Source organism: Somniosus microcephalus, chromosome 12 (assembly GCF_052327205.1).
Source record: "Somniosus microcephalus isolate GS21.2 chromosome 12, FLI_Smic_1.0, whole genome shotgun sequence".
NCBI lineage: Eukaryota > Metazoa > Chordata > Chondrichthyes > Squaliformes > Somniosidae > Somniosus > Somniosus microcephalus.
This window is the reverse complement of record NC_140998.1, coordinates 211,090,447-211,105,403: the sequence shown is the minus strand read 5'-3', so window position 1 is coordinate 211,105,403 and position 14,957 is coordinate 211,090,447. Positions and strand designations below refer to the sequence as shown.

The 14,957-nt window shown below is 49.4% G+C and overlaps 1 pseudogene; it reads left to right on the top strand.

Moving 5' to 3' along the window:
- Positions 1 to 483: 483 nt before the first annotated feature.
- Positions 484 to 14,957, top strand: part of LOC147110006 (uncharacterized) — a 58,615-nt pseudogene continuing 44,141 nt past the window's right edge.

Sequence of the window (14,957 nt, the reverse complement as noted above, 5' to 3'; positions counted from 1 at the left end):
GGCCTCCTGTTCCTGTATAACAGGCTCGAGGGACTGAATGGGCCTCCTGTTCCTGTATAACAGACTCGAGGGACTGAATGGGCCTCCTGTTCCTGTATAACAGGCTCGAGGGGCTGAATGGACCTGTTCCTGTATAACAGACTCGAGGGACTGAATGGGCCTCCTGTTCCTGTATAACAGACTCGAGGGACTGAATGGACCTGTTCCTGTATAACAGGCTCGAGGGCTGAATGGACCTGTTCCTGTATAACAGGCTCGAGGGGCTGAATGGACCTGTTCCTGTATAACAGGCTCGAGGGCTGAATGGACCTCCTAGTCCTGTGTTTTTGAGATTAATTTTGCTCTGGTGCGTGGTTCTCGAGTTGACGGGTTTTGGTAAGTGGAAGGGTTAATTAGCGCACTGTGGTTCAGAATGAGCTGGCGATGGTGCACAGTCCTTTCCTGTAACTCTCTTCCATTGTTCCACAGGTGGTCAGAAGGCAAATGGAAGCCGACAACCTAACCAGCGCCCTTTACCCAGAATCCGCCTGCGAGTGGGGATGAATTAAGGATTGTGGGTAACTTTGCCTCTCCCCTCCCTTCAGGTATGGCGTACCGGATGGTGACCACACGCTCCCCGACTTGCGCCGCTGTCGCAACCACGGATCTCCGTGCCCTTGAAAGGCCACAAGAAGACTTGTCAGTGGCAGACATGCCAGTGTGACAAATGTATCCTAATCCTGTGAGTAAGTCACATGGCCATTTAAAACAAAAAGCAAACCAAAGCATCGGGGTTCATTTGAATTGAAAAAGCAGAGAATTTATGTTAACTTGTATAGAACCTTGGTTAGACCACACTTGGAGCACTGTGCACAGTTCTGGCTCCGTATAGCTTGGTTAGACCACACTTGGAGCACCGTGCACAGTTCTGGTCTCCGTATAGCTTGGTTAGACCACACTTGGAGCACCGTGCACAGTTCTGGTCCCCATATACCTTGGTTAGACCACACTTGGAGCACTGTGCACAGTTCTGGTCCCCATATACCTTGGTTAGACCACACTTGGAGCACTGTGCACAGTTCTGGTCTCCATATACCTTGGTTAGACCACACCTGGAGCACTGTGCACAGTTCTGGTCCCCATATACCTTGGTTAGACCACACTTGGAGCACCGTGCACAGTTCTGGTCTCCATATACCTTGGTTAGACCACACTTGGAGCACTGTGCACAGTTCTGGTCTCCATATACCTTGGTTAGACCACACTTGAGCACTGTGCACAGTTCAGGTCTCTGTATACCTTGGTTAGACCACACTTGGAGCACTGTGCACAGTTCTGGTCTCCATATACCTTGGTTAGACCACACCTGGAGCACTGTGCACAGTTCTGGTCCCCATATACCTTGGTTAGACCACACTTGGAGCACCGTGCACAGTTCTGGTCTCCATATACCTTGGTTAGACCACACTTGGAGCACTGTGCACAGTTCTGGTCTCCATATACCTTGGTTAGACCACACTTGAGCACTGTGCACAGTTCTGGTCTCCATATACCTTGGTTAGACCACACTGGAGCACTGTGCACAGTTCGGTCCCCATATACCTTGGTTAGACCACACTTGGAGCACTGTGCACAGTTCTGGTCCCCATATACCTTGGTTAGACCACACTTGGAGCACCGTGCACAGTTCTGGTCTCTGTATACCTTGGTTAGACCACACTTGGAGCACCGTGCACAGTTCTGGTCTCTATATACCTTGTTAGACAGACCACACTTGGAGCACTGTGCACAGTTCTGGTCTCTGTATACCTTGGTTAGACCACACTTGGAGTACTGTGCACAGTTCAGGTCTCTATATACCTTGGTTAGACCACACCTGGAGCACTGTGTACAGTTCCGGTCTCCATATACCTTGGTTAGACCACACTTGGAGCACTGTGCACAGTTCTGGTCTCTGTATACCTTGGTTAGACCACACTTGGAGCACCGTGCACAGTTCTGGTCTCTATATACCTTGGTTAGACCACACTTGGAGCACTGTGCACAGTTCTGGTCTCTATATACCTTGGTTAGACCACACCTGGAGCACTGTGTACAGTTCTGGTCTCTGTATACCTTGGTTAGACCACACTTGGAGCACCGTGCACAGTTCTGGTCTCTATATACCTTGGTTAGACCACACCTGGAGCACTGTGTACAGTTCTGGTCTCTGTATACCTTGGTTAGACCACACTTGGAGCACTGTGCACAGTTCTGGTCTCCATATACCTTGGTTAGACCACACTTGGAGCACTGTGCACAGTTCTGGTCTCCATATACCTTGGTTAGACCACACCTGGAGCACTGTGCACAGTTCTGGTCTCTGTATACCTTGGTTAGACCACACTTGGAGCATTGTGCACAGTTCTGGTCTCCATATACCTTGGTTAGACCACACTTGGAGCACTGTGCGCAGTTCTGGTCTCCATATACCTTGGTTAGACCACACTTGGAGCACTGTGCACAGTTCTGGTCTCCATATACCTTGGTTAGACCACACTTGGAGCACTGTGCGCAGTTCTGGTCTCCATATACCTTGGTTAGACCACACTTGGAGCACTGTGCGCAGTTCTGGTCTCCATATACCTTGGTTAGACCACACTTGGAGCACTGTGCACAGTTCTGGTCTCCATATACCTTGGTTAGACCACACTTGGAGCACTGTGCGCAGTTCTGGTCTCCATATACCTTGGTTAGACCACACCTGGAGCACTGTGCACAGTTCTGGTCTCTGTATACCTTGGTTAGACCACACTTGGAGCACTGTGCACAGTTCTGGTCTGCATATACCTTGGTTAGACCACACTTGGAGCACTGTGCACAGTTCTGGTCTCTGTATACCTTGGTTAGACCACACTTGGAGCACTGTGCACAGTTCTGGTCTCTGAATACCTTGGTTAGACCACACTTGGAGCACTGTGCACAGTTCTGGTCTCTGTATACCTTGGTTAGACCACACTTGGAGCACTGTGCACAGTTCTGGTCTCCATATACCTTGGTTAGACCACACTTGGAGCAATGTGCACGGTTCTGGTCTGCATATACCTTGGTTAGACCGCCCTTGGAGCACTGTGTACAGTTCTGGTCTCCATATACCTTGGTTAGACCACACTTGGAGCACTGTGCACAGTTCTGGTCTCCATATACCTTGGTTAGACCACACTTGGAGCACTGTGCACAGTTCTGATCTGCATATACCTTGGTTAGACCACACTTGGAGCACTGTGCACAGTTCTGGTCTCCATATACCTTGGTTAGACCACACTTGGAGCACTGTGCACAGTTCTGGTCTCCATATACCTTGGTTAGACCACACTTGGAGCACTGTGCACAGTTCTGGTCTCCGTATACCTTGGTTAGACCACACTTGGAGCATTGTGCACAGTTCTGATCTGCATATACCTTGGTTAGACCACACTTGGAGCACTGTGCACAGTTCTGGTCTCCATATACCTTGGTTAGACCACACTTGGAGCACTGTGCACAGTTCTGATCTGCATATACCTTGGTTAGACCACACTTGGAGCACTGTGCACAGTTCTGGTCTCCATATACCTTGGTTAGACCACCCTTGGAGCAATGTGCACAATTCTGGTCTCCGTATAGCTTGGTTAGACCACACTTGGAGCACTGTGCACAGTTCTGGTCTCCATATACCTTGGGTAGACCACACTTGGAGCAATGTGCACAGTTCTGATCTCCATATACCTTGGTTAGACCACACTTGGAGCAATGTGCACAGCTCTGGTCTCCGTATACCTTGGTTAGACCACACTTGGAGCACTGTGCACAGTTCTGGTCTCCGTATACCTTGGTTAGACCATACTTGGAGCATTGTGCACAGTTCTGGTCTCCACACACCTTGGTTAGACCGCACTTGGAGCACTGTGCACAGTTCTGGTCTCCGTATACCTTGGTTAGACCACACTTGGAGCACTGTGCACAGTTCTGGTCTCCATATACCTTGGTTAGACCACACTTGGAGCATTGTGCACAGTTCTGGTCTCTGCATACCTTGGTTAGACCACACTTGGAGCACTGTGCACAGTTCTGGTCTCCATATACCTTGGTTAGACCACACTTGGAGCATTGTGCACAGTTCTGGTCTCTGCATACCTTGGTTAGACCATACTTGGAGCATTATGCACAGTTCTGGTCTCCATACACCTTGGTTAGACCGCACTTGGAGCACCGTGCACAGTTCTGGTCTCCATATACCTTGGTTAGACCACACTTGGAGCACCGTGCACAGTTCTGGTCTCTGTATACCTTGGTTAGACAACACTTGGAGCACTGTGCACAGTTCTGGTCTCCATATACCTTGGTTAGACCACACTTGGAGCAATGTGTACAGTTCTGGTCTCCAGAGAGAGAGGCGAGGCCCGAGACCAGTCGGGACCAGCGGGAGCAGTGAGTCGGAGCCCAGTATAAAAACCGGAGAGAGGCGAGGCCCGAGACCAGTCGGGACCAGCGGGAGCAGTGAGTCGGAGCCCGGTATAAAAACCGGAGAGCAGCGAGGCCCGAGACCAGTCAGGACCAGCGGGAGCAGTGAGTCGGAGCCCGGTATAAAAACCGGAGAGAGGCGAGGCATACCAAATCAGCAGCGGGGAGAGAGGTAAAAAATAATCAGAGTGTGACGTCACCAGGGAGCAGGTAAGTGATTGGTTGGTGAGTATTTCTCTCTTTTCAATACAAGCTTGACTTCTATGGTAAATTTCTAGGGTCTCTGGTGTAGTGGGGACAGTTGGTAAATAAAGCGCCCTAGAGTATACCTGTAACTGGGGTATTGAATACATTTTTAAATAAATTAAAGGAGTAAGTCATGGCAGGAGAGTTCAGACCCGTGTTCTGCTCCTCCTGCTCTATGTGGGAAATCAGGGACGCTGCCAGTGTCCCTGACGACCATGTGTGCGGGAAATGCATCCAGCTGCAGCTACTTGTAGACCGCATTACGGCGCTCGAGCTGCGGGTGGATGAATTTTGGAGCATGCGCGATGCTGAGAGGCTCGTGGATCGCACGTTTAGCGAGTTGTTCACGCCTCAGGGTAGGGCTGCACAGGGAGTGACCATCAGGCGGAGCAACAAAGGCAGGCAGGTAGTGCAGGGAACCTTTGTGGACATCCCCCTTTCAAACAAGTATACCAAGTTGGATACTGTTGAGGGGGATGACTTACCAGGGGAAGGCAGCAGCAGCCAGCTTCCTGGCACCAGGGAGGCTTCTGCTGCTCAGGAAGGGAGGAAAAAGAGTGGGAGAGCAATAGTGGTAGGGGATTCTATCGTAAGGGGAACAGATAGGCGTTTCTGTGGCCGCAAACGTGACTCCAGGATGGTTTGTTGCCTCCCTGGGGCCAGGGTCAGGGATGTCACTGAGCGGCTGCAGGGCATTCTTAAGGGGGAGGGTGAGCAGGCAGAGGTCGTGGTCCACATTGGGACCAACGACATAGGAAGGAAGGGGGATGAGGTCCTGCATCAAGAATTTAGGGAGCTAGGTAACAGATTAAAGAGCAGGACCTCAAAGGTTGTAATCTCTGGATTACTCCCAGTGCCACGTGCTAGTGAGTATAGGAATGGGAGGATAGAGCAGATGAATGCGTGGCTAAAGAGTTGGTGTAGGGGGGAGGGTTTTACTTTCCTGGATCACTGGGCCTGCTTCTGGGAAAGGTGGGACTTGTACAAGTCGGACGGGTTGCACCTGAACCAGAGCGGGACAAATATCCTTGCGGGGAGGTTTGCTAGCACTGTTGGGGGGGGGTTTAAACTAACTTGGCAGGGGGATGGGATACAGAGGGGAGCTGAAATAGGGGGTGATGTGCTGCCAATTATAGAGAAAAAAACAAGTCAGCTTGGTAGACAGGGCAAACATATAATGGCAAGGCTGGATGGCATCTATTTTAATGCAAGGAGTCTTGCAAATAAGGTGGATGAACTGAAGGTGTTGATAAACACATGGGAGTATGATATTGTTGCTATCACGGAGACATGGTTGAGGGAGGGGCAAGACTGGCAGCTCAATATTCCGGGGTACAGAATCTTCAGGCGAGACAGAGGGGGAGGTATAAGAGGAGGGGGTGTCGCAGTATTAATTAAGGAGTCAATTACTGCAGTAAGGAGGGATGATATATTAGCAGGTTCCTCTAATGAGGCCATATGGGTGGAGCTTAAAAACAAAAAGGGGGCAAGCACTTTGCTGGGAGTGTACTATAGGCCTCCAAACAGTCAGGGGGAGATAGAGGAACAGATATGTAGGCAAATCTCAGAGAAATGTGCAAATAATAGGGTAATAATAATGGGGGATTTCAACTTCCCCAATATTAACTGGGATAGTCAGAGTGTGAAAGGCTCAGAGGGTGTAGAATTCTTAAAGTGCATCCAGGAGAGCTTTTTGAGCCAGCATGTGGAAAGTCCTACAAGAGAGGGGGCGGTACTGGACCTAATTCTAGGGAATGTGGCTGGCCAAGTGGAAAAAGTGCTAGTAGGTGAGCACTTTGGTGACAGTGACCATAATATGGTAAGATTTAAGGTGGTCATGGAAAAGGACATGGATGGGCCGGAAATAAAGGTTCTAAATTGGGGGAAGGCCGATTTTCATAGGATAAGGCAGGATCTGGCCAAAATGGACTGGGATCAGCTACTTGTAGGAAAATCCGCATCGGAGCAATGGGAGGCTTTCAGAAGGGAGATTGAGATCATACAATGGCAACATGTTCCCGTAAAGGTCAAGGGTGGTTCCAAAAGCCACAGGGAACCTTGGATGTCAGGGGATATACGAGAATGGATTAGGAAAAAAAGGAGGGCTTTTGGCAGATACAAAAGGCTAAAGACGGAGGAAGCCCTAGAGGAGTACAAAAAGTGCAGGGGGATACTTAAAAAAGAAATTAGGAGATCAAGGAGGGGCCATGAAATAGCACTGGCGAGCAAAATAAAGGAAAATCCGAAGATGTTTTATAAGTATATTAAGGGTAAGAGGATAACTAGGGAAAAAATAGGGCCCATTAGGGACAAAAGTGGCAATCTGTGTGTGGAGCCGGAAGATGTAGGAGGGGTTCTAAATGAATTTTTTGCATCTGTTTTCACGATGGAGAAGGACGATGTAGACATAGAAATAGGGCGGGGGGACTGTGATATGCTCGAACATATTAACATCGAGAGGGAGGAGGTATTGGCGGTTTTAGCTGGCCTAAAAATGGATAAATCCCCAGGCCCGGATGAAATGTATCCCAGGCTGCTGGGTGAGGCAAAGGAAGAGATTGCGGGGGCTCTAACACATATATTCAGGACCTCTCTGGCCACAGGGGATGTGCCAGAGGACTGGAGAACCGCTAATGTAGTACCATTATTCAAGAAGGGAAGTAGGGAAAAACCGGGGAACTACAGGCCAGTGAGCCTAACATCAGTGGTAGGAAAATTATTGGAAAAAATTCTGAGGGACAAAATTTGTCTCCACTTGGAGAGGCAAGGATTAATCAGGGATAGTCAACATGGCTTTGTCAAAGGATCATGTCTAACTAATTTGATTGAATTTTTTGAGGGGGTGACTAGGTGTGTGGATGAGGGTAACGCAGTGGATGTGGTATACATGGATTTCAGTAAGGCCTTCGATAAAGTCCCGCACAGGAGACTGGTCAAGAAGGTAAGAGCCCATGGAATCCAGGGTGCCTTGGCACATTGGATACAAAACTGGCTTAGTGGCAGAAGGCAGAGGGTGATGGTCGAAGGTTGTTTTTGTGACTGGAAGCCTGTGGCCAGTGGGGTACCACAGGGATCGGTGCTGGGTCCCTTGCTGTTTGTGGTCTACATTAATGACTTGGATATGAATGTAAAAGGTATGATCAGTAAGTTCGCGGATGATACAAAAATTGGTAGGGTGGTAAATAGCGAGGAGGGTAGCCTCAGTCTGCAGGATGATATAGATGGGTTGGTCAGATGGGCGGAACAGTGGCAAATGGAAGTTAACCTGGAAAAGTGCGAGGTGATGCACTTTGGGGGGACTAACAAGGCAAGGGAATATACAATGAATGGTAAGACCCTAGGCAAGACGGAGGGTCAGAGGGATCTGGGTGTGCAAGTACACAGATCCCTGAAGGCGGTGGAACAGGTGGATAAGGTGGTAAAAAAGGCATATGGGATACTTGCCTTCATTAGCTGAGGCATTGAATATAAGAGCAAGGAGGTTATGATGGAGCTGTATAAAACACTGGTTAGGCCACAGCTGGAATACTGTGTGCAGTTCTGGTCGCCACACTACAGGAAGGATGTGATCGCGTTGGAGAGGGTGCAGAGGAGGTTCACCAGGATGTTACCAGGGCTGGAGCGCTTCAGCTATGAAGAGAGACTGGGCAGATTGGGTTTGTTTTCCTTGGAGCAGAGGAGGCTGAGGGGGGACATGATTGAGGTGTACAAAATTATGAGGGGCATAGATAGGATGAATGCTGAGGAGCTTTTTCCCTTAGTAGAGGGGTCAATAACTAGCGGGCATAGATTCAAGGTAAAGGGCGGGAGGTTTAGAGGGGATTTGAGAAAGAACTTTTTCACCCAGAGGGTGGTTGGAGTCTGGAACTCACTGCCTGAAAGGGTTGTGGAGGCAGGAACCCTCACAACATTTAAGAAGCATTTGGACGAGCACTTGAAATGCCACAGCATACAAGGCTACGGACCAAATGCTGGAATATGGGATTAGATTAGACAGGGCTTGATGGCCGGCGCGGACACGATGGGCCGAAGGGCCTCTATCCGTGCTGTATAACTCTATGACTCTATGACTCCATATACCTTGGTGAGACCACACTTGGAGCACTGTGCACAGTTCTGGTCTCCACATACCTTGGTTAGACCACGCTTGGAGCACCGTGCACAGTTCTGGTCTCCGTATAACTTGGTTAGACCACACTTAGAGCACTGTGTACAGTTCTGGTCTCCATATACCTTGGTTAGACCACACTTGGAGCAGTGAGCACAGTTCTGGTCTCCACATACCTTGGTTAGACCACGCTTGGCGCACCGTGCACAGTTCTGGTCTCCGTATAACTTGGTTAGACCACACTTGGAGCACCGTGCACAATACCCGTCTCCATATACAGGAAACTTTGTGCTATCCGGAGGTGAGCTATCCGGCAATCTGGAGCCACCGGCAAAAATCAGCAGCCGTTTTTTATTCTTTTTGTTTGTTTTTTTTGCTTTGTTTGAACAGTCAAGCTGTGCAAGGTCTGTAGCTATAGCAACAGCTTCAGCTGCAGAGCTTGCAGGCCACACCTGAGTGTTTAGAAGCTGTTGCTAAGCAACAGTGTTTGTTGTCAAATACGGAGATAACAATCACCGTATTTCTCAACATTAACTCTGGAGAGTACGGCAGTTTTCAGGCAACGGCAGCAGCTCGGTCCCGTGGGTGCCGGATAGCACAAAGTTTCCTGTACCTTGGTTAGACCACACTTGGAGCACTGTGTACAGTTCTGGTCTCCATATACCTTGGTTAGACCACACTTGGAGCACCGTGCACAGTTCTGGTCTCGTATACCTTGGTTGGACCACACTTGGAGCACTGTGAACAGTTCTGGTCTCCATATACCTTGGTTAGACCACACTTGGAGCACTGTGCACAGTTCTGGTCTCCATATACCTTGGTTAGACCACACTTGGAGCACCGTGTACAGTTCTGGTCTCCGTATACCTTCGTTAGACCACACTTGGAGCACCGTGCACAATTCTGGTCTCCATATACCTTGGTTAGACCACACTTGGAGCACTGTGCATAGTTTTGGTCTCCATATACCTTGGTTAGACCACACTTGGAGCACCGTGCACAGTTCTGGTCTCGTATACCTTGGTTAGACCACACTTGGAGCACTGTGAACAGTTCTGGTCTCCATATACCTTGGTTAGACTGCACTTGGAGCACTGTGCACAGTTCTGGTCTCCATTTACCTTGGTTAGACCACACTTGGAGCACCGTGCACAGTTCTGGTCTCCGTATACCTTGGCTAGACCACACTTGGAGCACTGTGCACAGTTGTGGTCTCCGTATACCTTGGTTAGACCACACGTGGAGCACCGTGCACAGTTCTGGTTTCCATATACCTTGGTTAGACCACACTTGGAGCACTGTGTACAGTTCTGGTCTCCATATACCTTGGTTAGACCACAATTGGAGCACTGTGCACAGTTCTGGTCTCCATATACCTTGGTTAGACCACACTTGGAGCACTGTGTACAGTTCTGGTCTCCATATACTTTGGTTAAACCACACTTGGAGCACAATTCTGGTCTCCCTACACCTTGGTTAGACCACACTTGGAGCACTGTGCACAGTTCTGGTCTCCGTATACCTTGGTTAGACCACACTTGGAGCACTGTGCACAGTTCTGGTCTCCATATACCTTGGTTAGACCACACTTGGAGCACCGTGCACAGTTCTGGTTTCCATATACCTTGGTTAGACCACACTTGGAGCACTGTGTACAGTTCTGGTCTCCATATACCTTGGTTAGACCACACTTGGAGCACCGTGCACAGTTCAGGTCTCCGTATACCTTGGTTAGACCACACTTGGAGCACCGTGCACAGTTCTGGTCTCGTATACCTTGGTTAGACCACACTTGGAGCACTGTGAACAGTTCTGGTCTCCATATACCTTGGTTAGACTGCACTTGGAGCACTGTGCACAGTTCTGGTCTCCATATACCTTGGTTAGACCACACTTGGAGCACCGTGCACAGTTCTGGTCTCCGTATACCTTGGCTAGACCACACTTGGAGCACTGTGCACAGTTGTGGTCTCCGTATACCTTGGTTAGACCACACGTGGAGCACCGTGCACAGTTCTGGTTTCCATATACCTTGGTTAGACCACACTTGGAGCACTGTGTACAGTTCTGGTCTCCATATACCTTGGTTAGACCACACTTGGAGCACTGTGCACAGTTCTGGTCTCCATATACCTTGGTTAGACCACACTTGGAGCACTGTGTACAGTTCTGGTCTCCATATACTTTGGTTAAACCACACTTGGAGCACAATTCTGGTCTCCCTACACCTTGGTTAGACCACACTTGGAGCACTGTGCACAGTTCTGGTCTCCGTATACCTTGGTTAGACCACACTTGGAGCACTGTGCACAGTTCTGGTCTCCATATACCTTGGTTAGACCACACGTGGAGCACCGTGCACAGTTCTGGTTTCCATATACCTTGGTTAGACCACACTTGGAGCACTGTGTACAGTTCTGGTCTCCATATACCTTGGTTAGACCACACTTGGAGCACCGTGCACAGTTCAGGTCTCCGTATACCTTGGTTAGACCACACTTGCAGCACCGTGCACAGTTCTGGTCTCCATATACCTTGGTTAAACCACACTTGGAGCACAATTCTGGTCTCCCTACACCTTGGTTAGACCACACTTGGAGCACTGTGCACAGTTCTGGTCTCCGTATACCTTGGTTACACCACACTTGGAGCACTGTGCACAGTTCTGGTCTCCATATACCTTGGTTAGACCACACTTGGAGCACCGTGTACAGTTCTGGTCTCCGTATACCTTGGTTAGACCACACTTGGAGCACTGTGCACAGTTCTGGTCTCCATATACCTTTGTTAGACCACACTTCGAGCTCTGTGTACAGTTCTGGTCTCTATATACCTTGGTTAGACCACACTTAGAGCACCGTGCACAGTTCTGGTCTCCGTATACCTTGGTTAGACCACACTTGGAGCACTGTGCGCGGCTCTGGTCTCCCTGTACCTTGGTTATATCTCACTTGGAGCACTGTGCACAGTTCTGGTCTCCATATACCTTGGTTAGACCACACTTGGAGCACTGTGCACAGTTCTGGTCTCCCTATACCTTGGTTATACCTCACTTGGAGCACTGTGCACAGTTCTGGTCTCCATATACCTTGGTTAGACCACACTTGGAGCTCAGTGCACAGTTCTGGTCTCCATATACCTTGGTTAGACCACACTTGGAGCACTGTGCACAGTTCTGGTCTCCATATACCGTGGTTGGACCACACTTGCAGCACCGTGCACAGTTCTGGTCTCCATATACCTTGGTTAAACCACACTTGGAGCACAATTCTGGTCTCCCTACACCTTGGTTAGACCACACTTGGAGCACTGTGCACAGTTCTGGTCTCCGTATACCTTGGTTAGACCACACTTGGAGCACCGTGTACAGTTCTGGTCTCCGTATACCTTGGTTAGACCACACGTGGAGCACCGTGTACAGTTCTGGTCTCCATATAACTTGGTTAGACCACACTTGGAGCACTGTGCACAGTTCTGGTCTCCATATACCTTGGTTAGACCACACTTGGAGCAATGTGTACAGTTCTGGTCTCCATATACCTTGGTTAGACCACACTTGGAGCACTGTGCACAGTTCTGGTCTCCATATACCTTGGTTAGACCACACTTGGAGCACTGTGTACAGTTCTGGTTTCCATATACTTTGGTTAGACCACACTTGGAGCACCGTGCACAGTTCTGGTCCCCATATACCTTGGTTAGACCACACTTGGAACACTGTGTAGAGTTCTGGTCTCTATACACCTTGGTTAGACTACACTTGGAGCACCGTGCACAGTTCTGGTCTCAGTATACCTTGGTTAGACCACACTTGGAGCACTGTGCACAGTTCTGGTCTCCACATACCTTGGTTAGACCGCACTTGGAGCACTGTGCACAGTTCTGGTCTCCATATACCTTGGTTAGACCACCCTTGGAGCACTGTGCACAGTTCTGGTCTCCATATACCTTGGATGGACCACACTTGGAGCACTGTGCACAGTTCTGGTCTCCATATACCTTGGTTAGACCGCACTTGGAGCACTGTGCACAGTTCTGGTCTTCGTATGCCTTGGTTAGACCACACTTGGAGCACCTTGCACAATTCTGGTCTCCCTATACCTTGGTTATACCTCACTTGGAGCACTGTGCACAGTTCTGGTCTCCATATACCTTGGTTAGACCGCACTTGGAGCACTGTGCACAGTTCTGGTCTCCATATACCTTGGTTAGACCACACTTGGAGCACTGTGCACAGTTCTGGTCTCCATATACCTTGGTTAGACCACACTTGGAGCACCGAACAGTTCTGGTCTCCGTATACCTTCGTTAGACCACACTTGGAGCACCGTGCACAGTTCTGGTCTCCGTATACCTTGGTTAGACCACACGTGGAGCACTGTGCACAATTCTGGTCTCCGTATACCTTGGTTAGACCACACTTGGAGCACTGTGCATAGTTTTGGTCTCCATATACCTTGGTTAGACCACACTTGGAGCACCGTGCGCAGTTCTGGTCTCGTATACCTTGGTTAGACCACACGTGGAGCACTGTGAACAGTTCTGGTCTCCATATACCTTGGTTAGACTGCACTTGGAGCACTGTGCACAGTTCTGGTCTCCATATACCTTGGTTAGACCACACTTGGAGCACCGTGCACAGTTCTGGTCTCCGTATACCTTGGCTAGACCACACTTGGAGCACTGTGCACAGTTGTGGTCTCCGTATACCTTGGTTAGACCACACGTGGAGCACCGTGCACAGTTCTGGTTTCCATATACCTTGGTTAGACCACACTTGGAGCACTGTGTACAGTTCTGGTCTCCATATACCTTGGTTAGACCACACTTGGAGCACTGTGCACAGTTCTGGTCTCCATATACCTTGGTTAGACCACACTTGGAGCACTGTGTACAGTTCTGGTCTCCATATACTTTGGTTAGACCACACTTGGAGCACCGTGCACAGTTCTGGTCCCCATATACCTTTGTTGGACCACACTTGGAGCACTGTGTACAGTTCTGGTCTCTATATACCTTGGTTAGACTACACTTGGAGCACTGTGCACAGTTATGGTCTCCGTATACCTTGGTTAGACCACACTTGGAGCACTGTGCGCGGTTCTGGTCTCCCTGTAGCTTGGTTATATCTCACTTGGAGCACTGTGCACAGTTCTGGTCTCCCTATACCTTGGTTATACCTCACTTGGAGCACTGTGCACAGTTCTGGTCTCCATATACCTTGGTTAGACCACACTTGGAGCACAGTGCACAGTTCTGGTCTCCATATACCTTGGTTAGACCACACTTGGAGCACTGTGCACAGTTCTGGTCTCCATATACCTTGGTTAGACCACACTTGCAGCACCGTGCACAATTCTGGTCTCCATATACCTTGGTTAAACCACACATGGAGCACAATTCTGGTCTCCCTACACCTTGGTTAGACCACACTTGGAGCACTGTGCACAGTTCTGGTCTCCGTATACCTTGGTTAGACCACACTTGGAGCACCGTGTACAGTTCTGGTCTCCGTATACCTTGGTTAGACCACACGTGGAGCACCGTGTACAGTTCTGGTCTCCATATAACTTGGTTAGACCACACTTGGAGCACTGTGCACAGTTCTGGTCTCCATATACCTTGGTTAGACCACACTTGGAGCAATGTGTACAGTTCTGGTCTCCATATACCTTGGTTAGACCACACTTGGAGCACTGTGCACAGTTCTGGTCTCCATATACCTTGGTTAGACCACACTTGGAGCACTGTGTACAGTTCTGGTTTCCATATACTTTGGTTAGACCACACTTGGAGCACCGTGCACAGTTCTGGTCCCCATATACCTTGGTTAGACCACACTTGGAACACTGTGTAGAGTTCTGGTCTCTATACACCTTGGTTAGACTACACTTGGAGCACCGTGCACAGTTCTGGTCTCAGTATACCTTGGTTAGACCACACTTGGAGCACTGTGCACAGTTCTGGTCTCCACATACCTTGGTTAGACCGCACTTGGAGCACTGTGCACAGTTCTGGTCTCCATATACCTTGGTTAGACCACCCTTGGAGCACTGTGCACAGTTCTGGTCTCCATATACCTTGGATGGACCACACTTGGAGCACTGTGCACAGTTCTGGTCTCCATATACCTTGGTTAGAC